The 17,708-nt window shown below is 41.8% G+C and overlaps 1 protein-coding gene across 3 annotated transcripts in view; it reads right to left on the reverse strand.

Moving 5' to 3' along the window:
• Positions 1-17,708, reverse strand: part of sash1a (SAM and SH3 domain containing 1a) — a 219,166-nt gene that overhangs the window by 148,890 nt on the left and 52,568 nt on the right. The gene's annotated exons all lie outside the window — the stretch shown is intronic.

The raw sequence follows: 17,708 nt of genomic DNA on the forward strand, positions 1-17,708 counted from the left end.
CAAAATATCTACTTTCAATCTATAGACCAGATTAAAATATGCAAATCTGTCCACATAAAGGTTAAACATTTCTGTCTTTCTTGATATTGCAGGAGAGGATGGACATATGACTTTCCCAAAAGGTCAATTCGACATTACAATGACGTAATGTGTGGACAGCTATCAAATAAATTCAGTAAAGAATACTAAAATCTAGCTGCTCATCCTATAAAAGTATTGTAATGATCCTCGCTCAATCTAAGAGAGGGGCTAATAGTTTTGTGCCAACATCTATAACATTTAGTGTATTTATTTATTTTGTATTACTGATGGCCTATGATTCTATATGATCCTTCAATTAATTTACAATGTGGTCTACTTGGGTTCTATGTTATTATACTCTATTATATATAACAAACATGAAGCTACCTCTCAGACAGAAAAGTTTAATTTGAACTGAATAAAATGAGTATCAGTTTGATTAATGATATGTAACAATACCAAACATTTACAAATATACAAACAGTTCTTCCTCTGTCCAGTGTATGTGTTCTTTTGCCCATCTTAATCTTTACTTTTTCATTGGCCAGTCTGAGATATGGATTTTTCTTTGCAACAGTACTATTTCATGAAGCTGCCATAGGACCTGTGAATCATCTGTTTCTCAAACTAGACACTAATGTATTTGTCCTCTTGCTCAGTTGAGCACTGGGACCTGCCACTCCTCTTTCTATTCTGTTTCGAGACAGTTTGCGCTGTTCAGTGAAGGGCATAGTACACAACGTTGCACGAGATCTTCAGTTTCTTAGCAATTTCTGGCATGGAATAGCCTTCATTTCTTAGAACAAGAATAGACTGACGAGTTTCAGAAGAAAGCTCTTTGTTTCTGGCCATTTGAGCCTGTAATTGAACCCACAAACACTAACACTAAAGATACTGAACTTACCAACAGGAGGCCAGTTTTATTGCTTCTTTAATTAGAACAACGGTTTCCAGCAGTGCTAACATAATTGCAAAATAATTTTCTAATGATTAAATAGCCTTCTAAAATTATAAACTTGGATTAGCAAACACAATGTGCCATTGGAACACAGGAATCATGGATGTTAATAATGGATCTCTGTAGGCCTATGTATTTACACTCACCTAAAGGATTATTAGGAACACCATACTAATACTGTGTTTGACCCCCTTTCGCCTTCAGAACTGCCTTAATTCTACGTGGCATTGATTCAATAAGGTGCTGAAAGCATTCTTTAGAAATGTTGGCCCATATTGATAGGATAGCATCTTGCAGTTGATGGAGATTTGTGGGATGCACATCCAGGGCACGAAGCTCCCGTTCCACCACATCCCAAAGATGCTCTATTGGGTTGAGATCTGGTGACTGTGGGGGCCATTTTATTACAGTGAACTCATTGTCATGTTCAAGAAACCAATATGTAAAGCTTTGTGACATGGTGCATTATCCTGCTGGAAGTAGCCATCAGAGGATGGGTACATGGTGGTCATAAAGGGATGGGCATGGTCAGAAACAATGCTCAGGTAAGCCGTGGCATTTAAACCATGCCCAATTGGCACTAAGGGGCCTAAAGTGTGCCAAGAAAACATCCCCCACACCATTACACCACCACCACCAGCCTGCACAGTGGTAACAAGGCATGATGGATCCATGTTCTCATTCTGTTTACGCCAAATTCTGACTCTACCATCTGAATGTCTCAACAGAAATCGAGACTCATCAGACCAGGCAACATTCTTTCAGTCTTCAACTGTCCAATTTTGGTGAGCTCATGCAAATTATAGCCTCTTTTTCCTATTTGTAGTGGAGATGAGTGGTACCCGGTGGGGTCTTCTGCTGTTGTAGCCCATCCGCCTCAAGGTTGTGCGTGTTGTGGCTTCACAAATGCTTTTCTGCATAACTCGGTTGTAACAAGTGGTTATTTCAGTCAAAGGTACTCTTCAGCTTGAATCAGTCGGCCCATTCTCCTCTGACCTCTAGCAAGGCATTTTCGCCCACAGGACTGCCGCATACTGGATGTTTTTCCCTTTTCACACCATTCTTTGTAAACCCTAGAAATGGTTGTGCGTGAAAATCCCAGTAACTGAGCAGATAGTGAAATAGAAATGAAATGAAATAGGTTGTTGGTGCCATACCGGCCCGTCTGGCACCAACAACCATGCCACGCTCAAAATTTCTTAAATCACCTTTATTTCCCATTCTGACATTCAGTTTGGAGTTCAGGAGAATATAATTCTTTTGAAAAATCGGCCACCAAAGACTGCTGTTATAAATCCCTGTATAAGTATTCACATACATTTTTTCTTTTACATTTATGGTTAAGTAATTTTTCAGATAGTTGCTCAGGATATGACTAAGTGCGTGCATAGGCTTTTTGTTAGCCTCACACAGGAAAAAAACGTGGCCAAATTTTGGCCAAGTTACATTTCTTGACCAGTAATTATAAGTTCAGCTTGCTCTGAATAACATAAAACCATGTTAGATTTTTTGTGTGCAGATATAAAGTATTCTGGAAGCTAGCCTATACACAAACAGTACTGTATTCAGTGAGCTAAACTACAGTATTTACAGCAATGTTACAGTCTAGTAGAATTCCCGTTTCTCTCCCTGATGCAAGATTCAGTCAACACTACGCATTGTATGCCATGCTGACCTCTATAAGAGTTAATAGGTGGTTGGAAACCTTTAGCATTTGTGCAGATCTCTGCTGCTGTGAGGAAATTGTCAATAACCTATGCAAATGTGTTCTGCTGCAGTGATAATGAATGTAAACACTGCAATGCATTGGAGCTTTTCAAACCCCAGGGAAGTGCAAGGTTGTTTTATCCACTGACAAGCCAGATGGCTTCTCTACCTTCAGCACAGTTCTGCCTTGGGCTGCACGATTTGGATAAAATATTGAATTGCGAATTGTCTGACAAATATTGCAATTACGGTTTACACCCATGTGCAATTTTCAAATATGGGTGTAAACAGCGTAGATAATCTCACTTTAAAATATAGATCATAGCGTACATAAAGTGCTATTAATCTGAATACAAATCTAGGTAAAGTTCAGTGTTTTCTATATTACACTTATTACCAATTTGAAGGTGCAGTCTGTGTTGAACTATTCATTTAACTGCTCATTTAATGCAATGGCATTGCAGTGTTTGCTATGATTGTATGGTTACTATAGCTGGTTAGGCAAAATGTCTCAAGCCTTGATGCATATTTTCTCCCATATTAAGTTTATTTGTAAGCACCAACATTGCCCACATGGAATATAAATCTATTTTTGCAATGCCAAATGTATGTAGAATATATGATGAATATATGTCAAATAAATATAACTTAATTAAAAATACATTTCAGGTATCAAAATGTATTTCACCTTTTATTCTGAAATGTATTTAAAAATGTAAACATAAATTTATCTTCATTCAAAACACAATTCAGGTATCAAAATGTATTTCAAATCTTACTCTGAAATTTATTTTTAAATGTATAAGTACATTTAACTTTATTCAAAATATATTTCAGCTATCAAAATGTATTTCAGCTTTTATTCCAAAATGTATTTGAAAATGTATAAATACATTTCAGTTTTGTCCAAATGTATTTCACCGTCAAAAATGCACTTATTACAATATGTATTGTGTATAGAAAATACATAAGAAAATTTATTTTGAAGCCCATATTAAAATGCTTTTTCTGATTCTTTGAAAGTAAAAAGAAGAAATGTAATTACCGACATACAGATTATATCACTTTCAGGTGTTGAAACACATTTCATAGATATACATAACAAAAATAAATTTCATCTTATGGTCACAAATATATTCTAACATACTATAGCCATCTTGGTAAGGCCACTACCTGCCTCTCAAATGTAATACTTCTGTTTGGAATAGCGGTTAGTGCGCCTGACTGTCGGACATAAGGTAGCAGGTTTGAAACACAGCCTACCCAATGCTACAGTATATTTAGCATTTTAAAAATGTATTAAATATATTTTTATAAATATATTGAAGCGGCCAAATTCAAACATTTTGACATATATTCACCAAATGTATTCAGGAATATATTTTCCAAATGTGTTTGGAAATATATTTTCCAAATTTACATTTATTTTCCGTATGGGTGAAGCTGAAACTTTTAATAACCATGTTGTGTATGTGCGACAATATATCTTGGTACCACTCGTTAACTTCAAGCAGATGTCTTCGCTAGCAGTTGCAGTGTTGACACAAACTAACATTCACCACCAAGTATTTAAACAAAGTTTGTCCAGGTATTTAAGTAACCTACAAAAATACCTACAGCATCCGCAAGAAAAACAATTATGAACATACGATGCATGCCCGTTGCCTCACGTGAAGTGCATATCATTCACGCTTTCTGGAGCTTTGAAAGTTGGTGATTTGGATATTGCACATGCCAATATCGCAATTTTGATTATATTTCAATAAATTGTGCAGCCCTAGTTCTGTTCAGGGGTTTCCATGTACAGAAAGGTCCCATGTACCTCAGTTGGCAAGCATGGTGCTTACAACACCAGGATTGTGAAAAATGTATGAACTCACTACTCTTAATCGCCCTGGATAAGAGCATCTGCTAAATAACTTAAATGTAATGTAATGATGATTTCCTAGCAAACAATAGGGAATTACAGTGTACCTCAAGTCACTCTGAGCGGTTTGTTGGGTACATCCTTTCTGAAATACAGCATTTTTATTTCATTTACATTTCCTGTAAACATAAAATATTCACTTAATCTATTTCTCCTGTTTTTAACAACTTTCATGCATCTTACGGAGGTAATATTTTCCAGTTCAGTCCTTTAATATTCTCCAGTTTTGCGCTACACATCAACTAAGAGTGGGAAATTAAGCTAGATTTGAAAAAACACTTTACCCTGCTATAAAATCAACTGTAAATGTAGTAAAAAATTTGAGTGCTAGGGCAAAAACAAAAATGCACACCTCTTGGAGCTCCCCAGGACCAGGATTGAGAAACACTGTAGTATGTGTATTTCAATATGTGGATCAAACTTTATAAATGCAACAAGCCTTATGGCAGGTTTAGCTTTTCCTGCTCAAGGATTTTGCTTTAACCGACCTAGAAGACCAGCTGTGTGGAATTGAGCCAATCACTCAATTGATCAGTCTGCTCCGTTAGTCAGTTCTGTGATTGACTAGAGTCAACACACCTGCTCTTTCAGGTAGGTCACAGGGTCACAAGGATTTTGCATTACAGTAAACACAGATCAGCTATAACATTATGACCATTGACATGCGAAGTGAATAACACTGATAATCTCATTATCATGGCACCTGTCAGTGGGTGGGATATATTAGGCAGCAAGTGAACATTCTGTCCTCAAAGTTGATGTGTTAGAATCAGGAAAAATCGGCAAGCATAGGAATCTAAGCAACTTTTGCAAAGACCAAATTGTGATGACTAAACGACTGGGACATGACATCTCCAAAACTGCAGCCCTTTTGGGGTGTTCCCGGTCTGCAGTGGTCAGTAACTATTAAAAGTGGTTCAAGGAGGGAAAAGTGGTGAACCGGCGACAGGGTCATGGGCGGACAAGGGTCACTGATGAATGTGGGGAGCGAAGGCTGATCCGTGTGGTCCGATCCAACAGACAAGCTAATGTAGCACAAACTGCTGAAAAAGTTCATGCTGTTACTGATAGAAAGATGTCAGAACACACAGTGCATCGCAGTTTGTTGTGTATGGGGCTGCGTAGCTGCAGACCAGTCAGGGTGTCCATGCTGACCCCGTCCACTGTGGAAAGCGCCTACAATGGGCAAGTGAGCATCAGAAATGGACCACAGAATAATGGAAGAAGGTGGCCTGGTCTGATGAATCACGTTTTCTTTTACATCACATGGATGGCCGGGTGCGTGTGAGTTGCTTACCTGGAGAACACTTAACACCAGGATGCACTATGGGAAAAAGGCAAGCCAGCAGTGAGGCAATGTGATGCTTTGGGCAATTTTCTGCTGGAAAACCTTGGATCCTGCCATTCATGTGGATGTTACTTTAAAAGTACCAACTACCCAAGCATTTATGCAGACCATGTGCACCCTTTCATGGCAACGGTACAGCTGGATAACACGCCCTGCCACAAAGCAAAAATGGTTCAGGAATGGATTGAAGACGACAACAACGAGTTCAAGGTGTTGACTTGGCCTCCAAATTCCCCAGATCTCAATCCAACTGAGCATCTGTGGGATGTGCTGGACAAACAGGTCCAATCCATGACCCCACCTCGCAACTTACAGGACTAAAAGGATCTGCTGCTAATTTCTTGGAGCCAGAAACCACAGCACACCTTCAGAGGTCTAGTGGAGTCCATGCCTCAACGGGTCAGGGCTGTTTTGGTGGCAAAAGGATCTACACAATATTAGGCAGGTGGTCATAATGTTATGGCTGATCAGTGTATTTGAGCCGCAGAACTATGCACTGTTCTTAAGTTGGAGTCTGACCTCCTGTCTGACATCACAGTGTTCTGGATGTAAGCCCATTGGCAATGGGGCTGCCGCAGCTGTCAGCACAGCAAAGAAGAGTATTGCAATTCACAGCTATCATCACTTATGGGCAAGTGGGGGCCATCTGTTAAGGATGTACTGTAGGCCGACTCGCCTTGTTGTTCTCCAGACCGAGTCAGAGGAAGAGACAGGAGCAGCAGGGGCGAAGATAGATACAGAAGGCAGAGTGATAGAACACGAGATAGAGTCTGAAGCAGAGGCAGTGCAAGCAGCAGAGATAGAAGCAAAGATAGAGACAGAAGCAGAGATAGAGACTGAAGCAGTGGTAGCAAAAGAAGCAGACTTTGAGGTAGGAGTGTAGGTAGAGACTGAAGCTGAGGTAGAAGTGGAAGCAGAGGTAGGCAGAATTTACAACCTCCTGGCTCCAGCCTGACAGATCTCCTGCAGAGGCCAACTGTTTGTTACTGATCTAATGGCTACCCACAATGCAGCTAGGACAAGAGTATGAGGAAAAGAGCTGTTTTACATAATTATCATGAAAAGGGCCATTTTAGGCTTGAGCCAGGCGTCGCATCATGTAGTCTGAAGCGCCCATTATTAAAACGACTGCTTCTATTTGAGACAGTCAATGCCATTATGCAATGCAACGTCAGTCTCTGTCTCTGACTGACTGCTGAGCCACTTAGCATTGTTCAAAACCCCTGTTTGTGGTTTTGCATGTACTTTTTGTGGATTTTGGGTTCATCTAGAAAGAGAGAGAAAGACGTAAAGTTGATTAAGGGAGACAAAGAGAGACAGAGAGAAAGAGAACGATTGAAGGAGGAAGGGACAGAAATGGAGAAACATGAGATGAGAGAGCTGTAAAAGGTGTGATTATTAAGTATTTTTATGCAATGTGAAGGGGGGCGTAAAGAAGAGCTTTATTGAATATGGAGACCTTGTTCTGTTAGAGGGTGTTTTATAAGTGTTTACACCATGATGATACAGCAAAAAATCCTGCTAATGGGCCTCCAACAGGACTCCTATAGCACTACGGCTTAAAGCGTTCTGTCTGGTCCAACCCTACCAAAGAGGGCCATTAATAAAGAATGGCACTGCAATGTCACAGGACGACCTCCAACATGCTGATTGGGTTATCTGCTCCAGCTTCATTAGTGGGAGATCATTGGCAAACTGAAAGGGATGCAAGTATTGATGCATGTTATCCAATAACTGGATATTGAATTGATTCCAGTGGTGAAGGACAGTCAGTGATGCTTATTCAATTGTGCCTATGTTGCCTCTTATTAGATGGATAATATATGCCTTACAATCAGAGACGCAAGTGGGAAACCAGGGTTGGGAAGCTTCAAATATGACAACCTTATTTGCTTCAATTTGATCATAGTCCATTTATTTAGTAAGTCTGGTTGTGAGAGGTTGGGACCAAGTCGCTTGTGCTGAAAAACGACGCAGTGCTCTGACAACTCCGGACTTACCAACCGCTAACCGGGTCCCGAGCCCCACAGGAAAACACAGCCACTTACCTGGAAGAGAGGAGACGAGAAAATCAATGACTGGCGCACTCAATTACATTACAACTCACCGCTTCTTTGTCTTTTCCTCGCCGCTCTCCGGCTGCAGACGACAACATGCAACACTTTATATCTCGATGCACAAAATGAGACAGGCTTTGTTGGCTATCTCCGCCTGGCACTAAGAGACACGTTTCAGCTGAGAAAAGTCTCATTCATCACACTAGCCACAACGCCGAATAGCCCTTTTATGTCCATGAACTGCTCCTCCCTTTTCATTTTCTATATGTAGAAATATCCATCACGTCTGATTATGTCTTGTTGTACAGTGCTGTGAAACATGACTAGGAATAGCTAGGGAAGAGGATGCCCTTGAGCCTTCTATCCTGTGGTATATCACAATAGGAGTTGTGAGGTAATGGAGTGTAGCAACACCTGCCCTGGGCTCTGTTCAGTCTATAAGAACATTCTGGAACTTTCTATTAAATAGAAAAGGTGATGTACTGACCAGCCCATTGAAAAAATAGGTTGGAGAACACTTTCAGCATGGCTGCAGCCCTTTCAATACTATGCCCATCGCTTCAAACCTCAAAGTCACATTTACATTAAATTAATGTTCAAGTCAACTGAATGCATCCCATAAGTGTCTATACAAACAGGTATATGCACACGCCAGCTCTTCAGACAACCAAAGGTCAAAACAAGAGAAAGTCATCCCCCAGTAATTTATGCTCAATAATTAGACACGCTCAAACGTCAGAAATGTATAATATTAAAAGAAATATGAAAGAGGCATCGTGCAAAATATTGCTTACATACTTTCACAACATCAGCAAAGTCCCAAATTCTTTGTAAAGAGACTTTCAATATCAAATCAGATTGAGTTTCTAGAAAGATCACTGTGGATGGAATGGCTCCCTGTTCACATTGTACAACAGGCATGGTCAAATACATTTTTCCTCAGCTTTTACTTCCAGGCAGTAAGCAGGAATTCCCAGACAATTCCAGGATGTCAGTAACAGTAGAACTGGGATCACTAAGTACAGGGGGCCAGTGCAGAAATCACAGCATCTGGAAAGTGACTATTGTCAGCTAAAAGAAATACAGACTGAGGGACAAAGGGGTCAAAAACTAAATGGAAAAAGTTCAAAGGGAGCAAATTTCCTTTTTCCAATCAGTAAATGTTTCACTTAACACCAAGGCAATGATGATCACCACTGCCCAGCTCAGTTGGTAGACCGTAGTGTAACATCAGGGCTGTAGGTTAAATAATGCACTCACTACGGGTATTTTGCTTTGGATAAAGGCACCTGCTAAATGACTTCAACCTATATGCAGTAGTTGCTCTTCATTAATCGGCACCTACCATTTAAAAACCTTCAGCTACAGCAATTAGCTGCCTGATAAATAATCTCTATTTTCATTAAATGCTCCAGTACTGGTGTAGTGAAATACAATTAACTGAGTCCCTGGAATTTTGTGTTTTATTTTTACTAATTAGGACGTATGGATACGCAATCTTCATTTTAACACTATTGACAGGTAACGGTATCCTAATTTTAAACCAGAAAAGGAACCAGGCAAGCCGGCCCGCAATTAAAAGTGATAAATGTTGTTCCCTCACTAGATTCAAACCCGGGTCTCCCATCTGACAGGCTTTGTGTTTAACCACAATGCCACAAAGCTATACATATGTTGAGTTTACCTCCACCACAAATAGGGTCTATGAACTGTATGGCTTTTGCCACTGGCCATTTTAATATCTTATTAGTCAGTAATAGGCTTACTAACGTACTACTAAGAATTGAGCAATTGCTAGCAAGACTGAAGATTATGCCAAAACTATTTCATTTCATGGCACAAAACATTTGTTTTTCTTTTATTTGTGAATAACATTGATACAATTTCGGTGACGATAACTGACTTTTTCGTCAAGTGAAAAGATGAGAGAATTGTGGAAACCCCTACTCTTTTAAAGCCTAAGGCGTTTTTATAAAGCCTATATTACCCCAAGAAGCATGCACGGATGCGTACTTCCAGCAAAATGTTTGCCTATCCAGAACAAATCCTTATGCATAATTTGTTTGACTGGGACGAGATTCGAACAAAGGACCTATCATTTGCAGGGCCGCTTCTTTAAACACTACGCTATTTAACAAGTGGTAGTCAGTCAGTCAGTTAGAGACATTCGCTCTTCTTGGCAGGCTCTGCCTACGCGGTCCGGCAAAAATGACAATCAAAGATTATACTCACGCTAAAACCAACAGAAATGCAACTTCATTGTGTGGAAAAATAAGTGCAAGTCCAGGTTCAATATCTGGTGTTCTCCTTTTTGGCTAGAAAAAAAAATGTAGCTATTTCTTGTCACTGTTTATCAGTTTCTTACATCAACTGTGAGGAATGTTTGCCCACTCTTCTTTATAGTACTGCTTCAATTTTATCATGTTCTTGGGCATTCAAGTCCCCTTTCAAGACCCCCAAAGCATTTCGATAGGATAGAGATCCGGGCTATGTGTCAAACCATTCCATAACCTGTGTTTTGGATCATAGTTCAGGTGCGTGACCTATGTTCAGTTTAGCTTCAGCTTTTTAACAGATGGCCTAACCATTCTCCTGAACAATTCTCTGGTACAATATGAAATTCATGGTTGGCTCAATTATGGCAAGTTGACCAGGCCATTACAGTAGATGACCATTGACTGTGACAATAGGTCAGAATATCCCTTTATGTTACCTTGGGGTTATTAGAAGCTTCTATGGGCATCTCTTAGTCAGCTCTTCGGCTGAATCTGGTGGGATAACTTGTCTTATGTCTTCAAATTGCTTGGAAATAGCTTTGTAATCCCTCCCAGTCCGATCTTTCTTCTGAAGGCCTCCGATTAATAGTGTTTGATCTTGGCAAGATGTGTTACCACACACCCATACCTGAACAAGTTTCACATTTTTATGGAAGGCAGAACCCTACAAAGTTTCTCTGTAATTATTTTGTAATCATTTGCACATGATTTGGTGTAACTGATTGTATTATTTGTCATTTCATGTGATGGTAAATGTAGGGGTGTATAACATTTTTCTGTATAAGGAACTCTCATTTCTGTTTATTGTTTATTGCATAAATGGTTTTCTATGTTGTTTTATATGATTTGTTAAATCTGTCTACCTTTATCAATGGCTGGTTGAAATTTTGTTAAAACATCCATATGTCCAAATAGAAAAAGACAACTTTTCACATGAATGTATGTGGATGTGACAGACATGAATTGGATGTGTATTGGAGACTAACAGAAACCGGCTGTAGTGCAAATGCGCTACATAGAACACAAGCAATGTGTAAAAACAAAGGTTACTTGTTATTCGATGCCTTTCTGAGGTAGAGATGCAACAGATGCGTGAGCTCTCTCACCGTCACTCCTCCTTAGCGCTGCGGGCCAGATCAATAATTAACACCAGGACATGATGCTCCAATCAATTGTAATACCCATTTAGGAGATCACCCAATAAGGTTGGTTTTGTGAGGCTGAGCAGACCTCCACTGCTCATACATAACTCTTCAACACATCATCACGTACAGTATTACTGTCAATCTCACTCTCTTAAGGTGCCCCCTCCTCTCCCACCCCCTAGGGTTACTGAAAAGGCTCTTCCTTTCTGTCTGGCTAATTAGTTCCTCTCGATCAGAGATTCCCCATCCCACACCCGCTCTCTCTCTCTGCTCTACATGAAGCGTCTCCTTTGTTCTTTTCCTTTCTAGACACCTTAACTCCTTATTCCCTGAGCGTAGACGGGTAATATTGTCTGTGGTCCATGCTACTTCCTCCCGTTGCCCCGCCTCTCCACCCCAGTCGAACACACTGGATGCCTATGAGGTAACACGTCGATACGTCTCCCGGGGGGTTGGCGAGGGGCTTGTGACGTGTGCGGTAAGGACTGTTCCTCAGGCCATCCATCAGCTCACTCCTACGCTCTCCTTTCAAACCCTCCTGCCTTCCCCAGACGTCCTCCAGACAGGGTTTAATATGGCCCATCAATCAGGGGGCCTGACCAGAAGGCCAGACTGTAATTTAGATATGAGACAGAAAGGGAGAGAGAAAGGAGAAGAAAGAGAGACAGATAGAGGAAAAAAGGACAGCGCCAGAGAGACAACAGAGACTAAAACCTTTGGATCTTTACATGGCAGAAAATAAGATAAGGCTCCCCTCTCTGCAATGGTTCACACACATACTGTAGGTATCCCAAGTTGTGTGTTACTCAGCCCAAGCCAAATGGATTAAGGCCTAAAGGGAAAGTGCTTAGGAAATAAGGTGTTGTTTTATATATAGCCATACTTTTTGCACAGAGATCCGCAGGTATTAACGTAAACCCCTAAAAATGCAGCACTGAAAGAACGGGTGGGGAATAAAAGGGAATAATGGTATTGAGGTGCGATACGGTTCTATTCATTCAGAGATTAATGTTACTCGATGTATGTGATTAATGTCTGTCATTTTGGACTGGATGATGTATGCTATGAGACAGCTAAGCAGTCAGCCTACTTTTAGTGGCCCTCTTCCCTCTATTATGAGATTGTCTGGGCCTCTAGACATTAAATAAAAACAACCACAGACAAAGAATCGCAACAATGACAGCTCAGGAAGAGTGCGCAGAGCCATGTGGACTTATTTGAGATAAAAGGTACAGCTTCAGTCGTTTACGGGAAATCAGGGAAGGACTCCCCTGACCTAACTTTAAAGGGAAGCTGGTTCCACCATTTGGGGTGGCACAGGCGGAGAAGAGAATTGACTGGGCTGAGTAACACTCCCAGTTACAACAACGCTGACAGTCAGTCAGCCTGTTGGCAGAGGAGCTAAGAACTGTTGAGTGAAGCAGCTGCAGCAGGAGTAGCTGCAAGACGTGGATGGAAACCCCTATACATTTGATTCTCCACAACATATTAAAAATTAACATTGTATATAAGATTGTGTTAATGTGTCCAATTACATTTAAGTCCCTGAAATAAGGGGACTCTGTATGAAAATGGTTGCAATTCCTAAATGTTTAATACGATATTTTTTTTCAACCCATTGTATTAAAGCTGAAAGTCTGCACTTCAATGGCATCTCGGTTGTTTCATTTCAAATCCATTGTGGTGGCGTACAGAGCCAACATTATGAATATTGTGTCAGTGTCCAAATATTTCTAAACCTAACTGTAAGTCTAAATTCCATTGGATTCATGACCCCCTGTTTTGGAATGCCCTGAAAGACTACAAGCATCTTCATTCTTTAAATGTTGCCTTTAGCGTAGTTTCGGACTCCAGTGATTTATGTGTTCAATGAGAGAAGAAACTGTTGAGATTAAGAAATTGTAATGGTAGTTTCATTGGTATGTGACTATATTCATTGATAGACATATGTTAATTTGTTGAGGTATTTTCCTCAGGGCACCATTGATAAATGAGACCCCACAGTTGCTGTTTGATTAAGAAGGCCTATCTCCATGACTGCTTATCCTGCCATGCAGAGACTAAAACCGCAGGCCGTCTCATGAAATCTTATTCAGATAGCAGCAAGATTTGTAACATCCACAGTGTGTAGTCAACCAGACAATCACCTTATCAATGGTTCATTATACATCCCTTTCTCCAACCCATCCACCCACCGGTGAGAAACTGCAGGTAACCAAAATCATCCAAACAAACATTTAAGTTTACATTCCAAATATTATCCTTAGGAGGAACTTAACCCCAGTAAATAGTCACTTTATTTCTTAAATGAAAAACAACTGTGCAATAAAAACTATACAGCGGACCCCTGGAGACTGTGCAAGAAAAACAGCCGGTTACAGCATCAATAACTAAAACCCATGTCATTCCCATTAGCCCATAAATGGTTAATGGGCCTCTGGTGTTTCTCTCCTCTCTGGTCACCCCTTCTGTCTGCGTTCGGATCTCTTATATTCTCATCCCTTTTACCTCTTTCCATTGAGAGCAGCAGGGATGCTGGGGGCAGAGTGAGAGATAAAACAAGAAACAGCCAAGCAGAGCAGAGCAGAGTGAAAGATGGGAAATTCCAGAGCTGAGGGGATACAGGATTTAAAAGACTTCACTGGCAGGTTTGAGTGGGGAGTGGAAGCCCCGTGTGTCTGCATACTTATGTTTCGAGTGCAGTGGTGAAGCCTCTCTCTAGCAGCCACAAACAAAAGCAAAGGGTGGGCCTAAAATGTCCGCTCCTCATAAGGTGTGAAACTGACATAAAATGACGACCTGAACAGTGATGGGAGGCGGTGACTGAAAGGAAGAGCTTGGCGTTTCCCTTTCTTCCCCTTCCCTCCTCATGATGATGAACAGCTCAGAGGAGATGTAGAGCGTGAGGCTGAAATTGAAACAGCCCTCTCCTCGTGTCGTCCCATAAGTCAGGGGGAGACCCGAAATGAATCAATGTCTACCCCCCTTTCCGCATCCTCCTCCCCCTGCGTGCCAGAGCTTCTACTCTGCTAGGCCAGTCGCCTGTATGACTTCTGTTAGCATCAAGCATCAGCGCCGTCCATCCGGCCCCAGTGCTGTCCATCCATCTCCTTCATGACATTAGGCCTAATGTACTGTCTCTATGCCTCTGGCGCTCAGAACAAAGACAGTGGGAGAAAAAAAAATGTGTATACCGCAAAATGTTGAAATTGGCCTTCAGCTTTAGATAAATTACACTGAAAGGACATTAGAAGCGCGAAAGGACATCAGTGGTATTTTGTCATCCAGAGAGTACATAGAGAACTCATCTAACTCCTCGAATAGCTATTGCAAGAGTTGCTGCATCATTAAATGCAAGTTCATTGCTCCATGCGCTGATTGCTGTTTGTATGTATAGCAACCTTCTCTGAGAAAATGACCTGTTGCAAGGGAAGACATTGTGAAGAATGGACATTGTCAGGACTCTATTGTGTTTGTAACCTTGCCAGCATCTGTGCAGGCGAAGCTGCCTTGCGAGCTGAAAAAAATTGCCACAGTTTTAAATTGTCTGACCTACATGTCCAGCGGCGCACGCCAGTAGCGTGTCCTTGGACTTAGCCAACACACGGCTCGGCCAAGCGGAGCAAGTGGAGCAGAGGTCCATGGAATTATAATCCTCAGAAGCTTTCCAGTTCCTGTGTGGCAATGGCGAGGTAACTACATGGATGGTAATGCATGGATAATGTAGGGTCTGGCACTGAGACACATGGGTCAGGGTTCGGAGGTTATGTACATTTACTAAGTGAACAAAGATTCAGATTTTCAAAACAAAAAAGAGAGAGAGATGCCTCTACCACAGAGCTACTCTGGCTGTTGCTAAATTGGCTATTTGCTAGCCACAGACAGACATGGACATCCGGAGGCCAGAGGACAATGTCCAGTGTTGCTGCACGTCCAGTCTCTGTTGGCGTCAGCGGTCAAGCACATCACTTGGGCTGGTGATTTGCATGGAAGCGAATACTTGGATGTGTTATTATGTTCACACAGCTTACAACATTAACAGTGTTTTTGTGTGTGTGTGCACCAGAACCTATTAGTGTCGCAATACAGTGTGGAGTGCAAGCTATCAAGACATTGAGCAAAGTTGTTCAGAAGAGTAACCGGAACTCAGCTAATCTCCTGGGGCTTCTCTTAACAATCTCGGATCAGTCCTTCACACACTGAGGCCTCTGGAGTTTTTTGGGCCTTCCAGAGATCTCCCAAAGCTGGGAGGAAGTAGGCAAGGCTCAGGACAACACCAGAGCACATCCATACTGTCACAAAGGAGTGAGCAAAACATAAATCTTACTGTCAACAGCAGTCTGGTTTAGAGACCTTACCCACACAACAAGACCTCAGGACTTAATCGATCCACGCCTGCTAACAGGGCACAGTTTAATCCAGTGTATTATGTTAAACAATAAGCCACAACAACACCCCTGGCCACCCCAGGCACATTGGTCTTTGGTTATATGGAAATTAGCCATGTCAAACTGACAAAGGCATTTGTGATGCCAGAGGGAAAATAAACTATACCATGAAGCCCCAAATGACTGCCTCCATTCATAATTTGCAATAGACTACCACTCCGGCCAAGTGCTGCATTTAATGTGCTTTTTATTTATCACACTTAGGACAACCACACCCTGATTTCCAGTGAATCTCATGTGAGTGAAAAAATGACCTGAGAAACAAAAATGTACCACAGCTGGTCTTACACTGAAACTGCTGATGCCTTGGTTTATCTGGCATCTTCCCTTCGGGGCAGTTAATGTGAGGCCGTGATTAGGACGGCAATAAGTGGGAGGTGTGGACAGAGGGGTCTGGGGAGTTGCTGGTGGTCCGGGTGAAGTCGGGAGGGGAGGTTAATGAGAGATTGAGGCAGGGCAGGAACACTGCTCTGATCCTCTGGGCGTCAGCGATCTGCGGTCTCATCACCCCCCCCCCAACTTCTCTCCTGTAATAGGGTCTGTCACCATCCTCCTCCCTCCAGTCCGGCAGCCTGACTGGGGCCAGCGTAGGCTAAAGGTTTGGCTGGATAGATAGATGGATGGCTGGACTGATCAGGGGATACGGTTGAGTGAGGTAGGGCAGTAGAGGTCTGTGGACTAGGACTGACTCACTGATCCGACGTCAGAGTGAACTCTCAGACAGAAAGATTATTTTAATGGCAGAGCGTGTAGGGAGCGCGGACAAAAGCACTGTAACTTTAGAAAGGATTGGTTTAAATTAAAGGGATCATTCAGGACATTGGCAGTGAGGCCCTTTATCTGCTTCCCTAGTTGGATTAACTCCTGGATACCATTTTTTTATCTGCATGAAGATGAGTTTCCCCAGCATATGCTGATTAACCTCAGCACATTACTAAAGGTTGACATTAACAGCTAATATGTTAGCTGTTCCCTCAGATGTTTAAGCAACTGCGCTAACACTAGTTTGCAACTGTGAAAACGCTAGATAGTATCGAAGAGTTAATCAGATTCTGGTAAAGAAGCAAAAGGGTCATGGTTGATAAAATCCAAACCCAAATGAATTCAGTAAATGGACTATGATTAATGTGGCAACAGCTTTTCAAGTGCAGGGTCTAGAGTTCTACTCCCAGCTAACACAATGACATTTTTAACAACTGACTCTCTACTACTTTTAAAGACAAACATGTAAGTCTGTCGCAATTGTCCTTAGGTAATCCTCTCCTTTTAGAACACATGAGGCTGGCTGGATGCGAGGCCGTTTGAGGGATTAACTGTGTGCGCCTTTCAAGCTGTTCTTCTTAGAAGGCCTTTGTGTGTGTAGTGCAAAGGCTCGCTTCCCTCACAAGCCCGAGAGAGCCGCGAATCTCACAACCCCCGTTGTAAGCGCAGCGCCAGCATCAGATAAAATGACAGCTTTGCATTCATACGGGAGAATTAGACAGCGGACGCCTGCCACCATGCCTACACCTTCACATCCCTCAAGCCTTCTCTCCCTGTGTTTGGCTTCCATGATAGAGTGTGTCTGACAGCCTCTCCCCTCCAGCGTCCAATGATTTGTGTGAGGAGTTGATTCAGGCACCTGCGTGTTCTCTCTCTCTCTCTCTCCCAATCTCAATGTAAAGCCCTTGTCAGAGACGGGAGAATGTGGTGATGAAAGGTTTATGTTTCCGAGGGACGATAAGACTTGGTTTATCATGGCGGGTACTCCTACTCACAGAGAAGGCACTGGAGTGGGATTTAAATGGGTATTAATGTCTCTCCCGTACCTTTCAAAAACAC

This window comes from Esox lucius, chromosome 18, assembly GCF_011004845.1.
Source record: "Esox lucius isolate fEsoLuc1 chromosome 18, fEsoLuc1.pri, whole genome shotgun sequence".
Taxonomy (NCBI): Eukaryota; Metazoa; Chordata; class Actinopteri; order Esociformes; family Esocidae; genus Esox; species Esox lucius.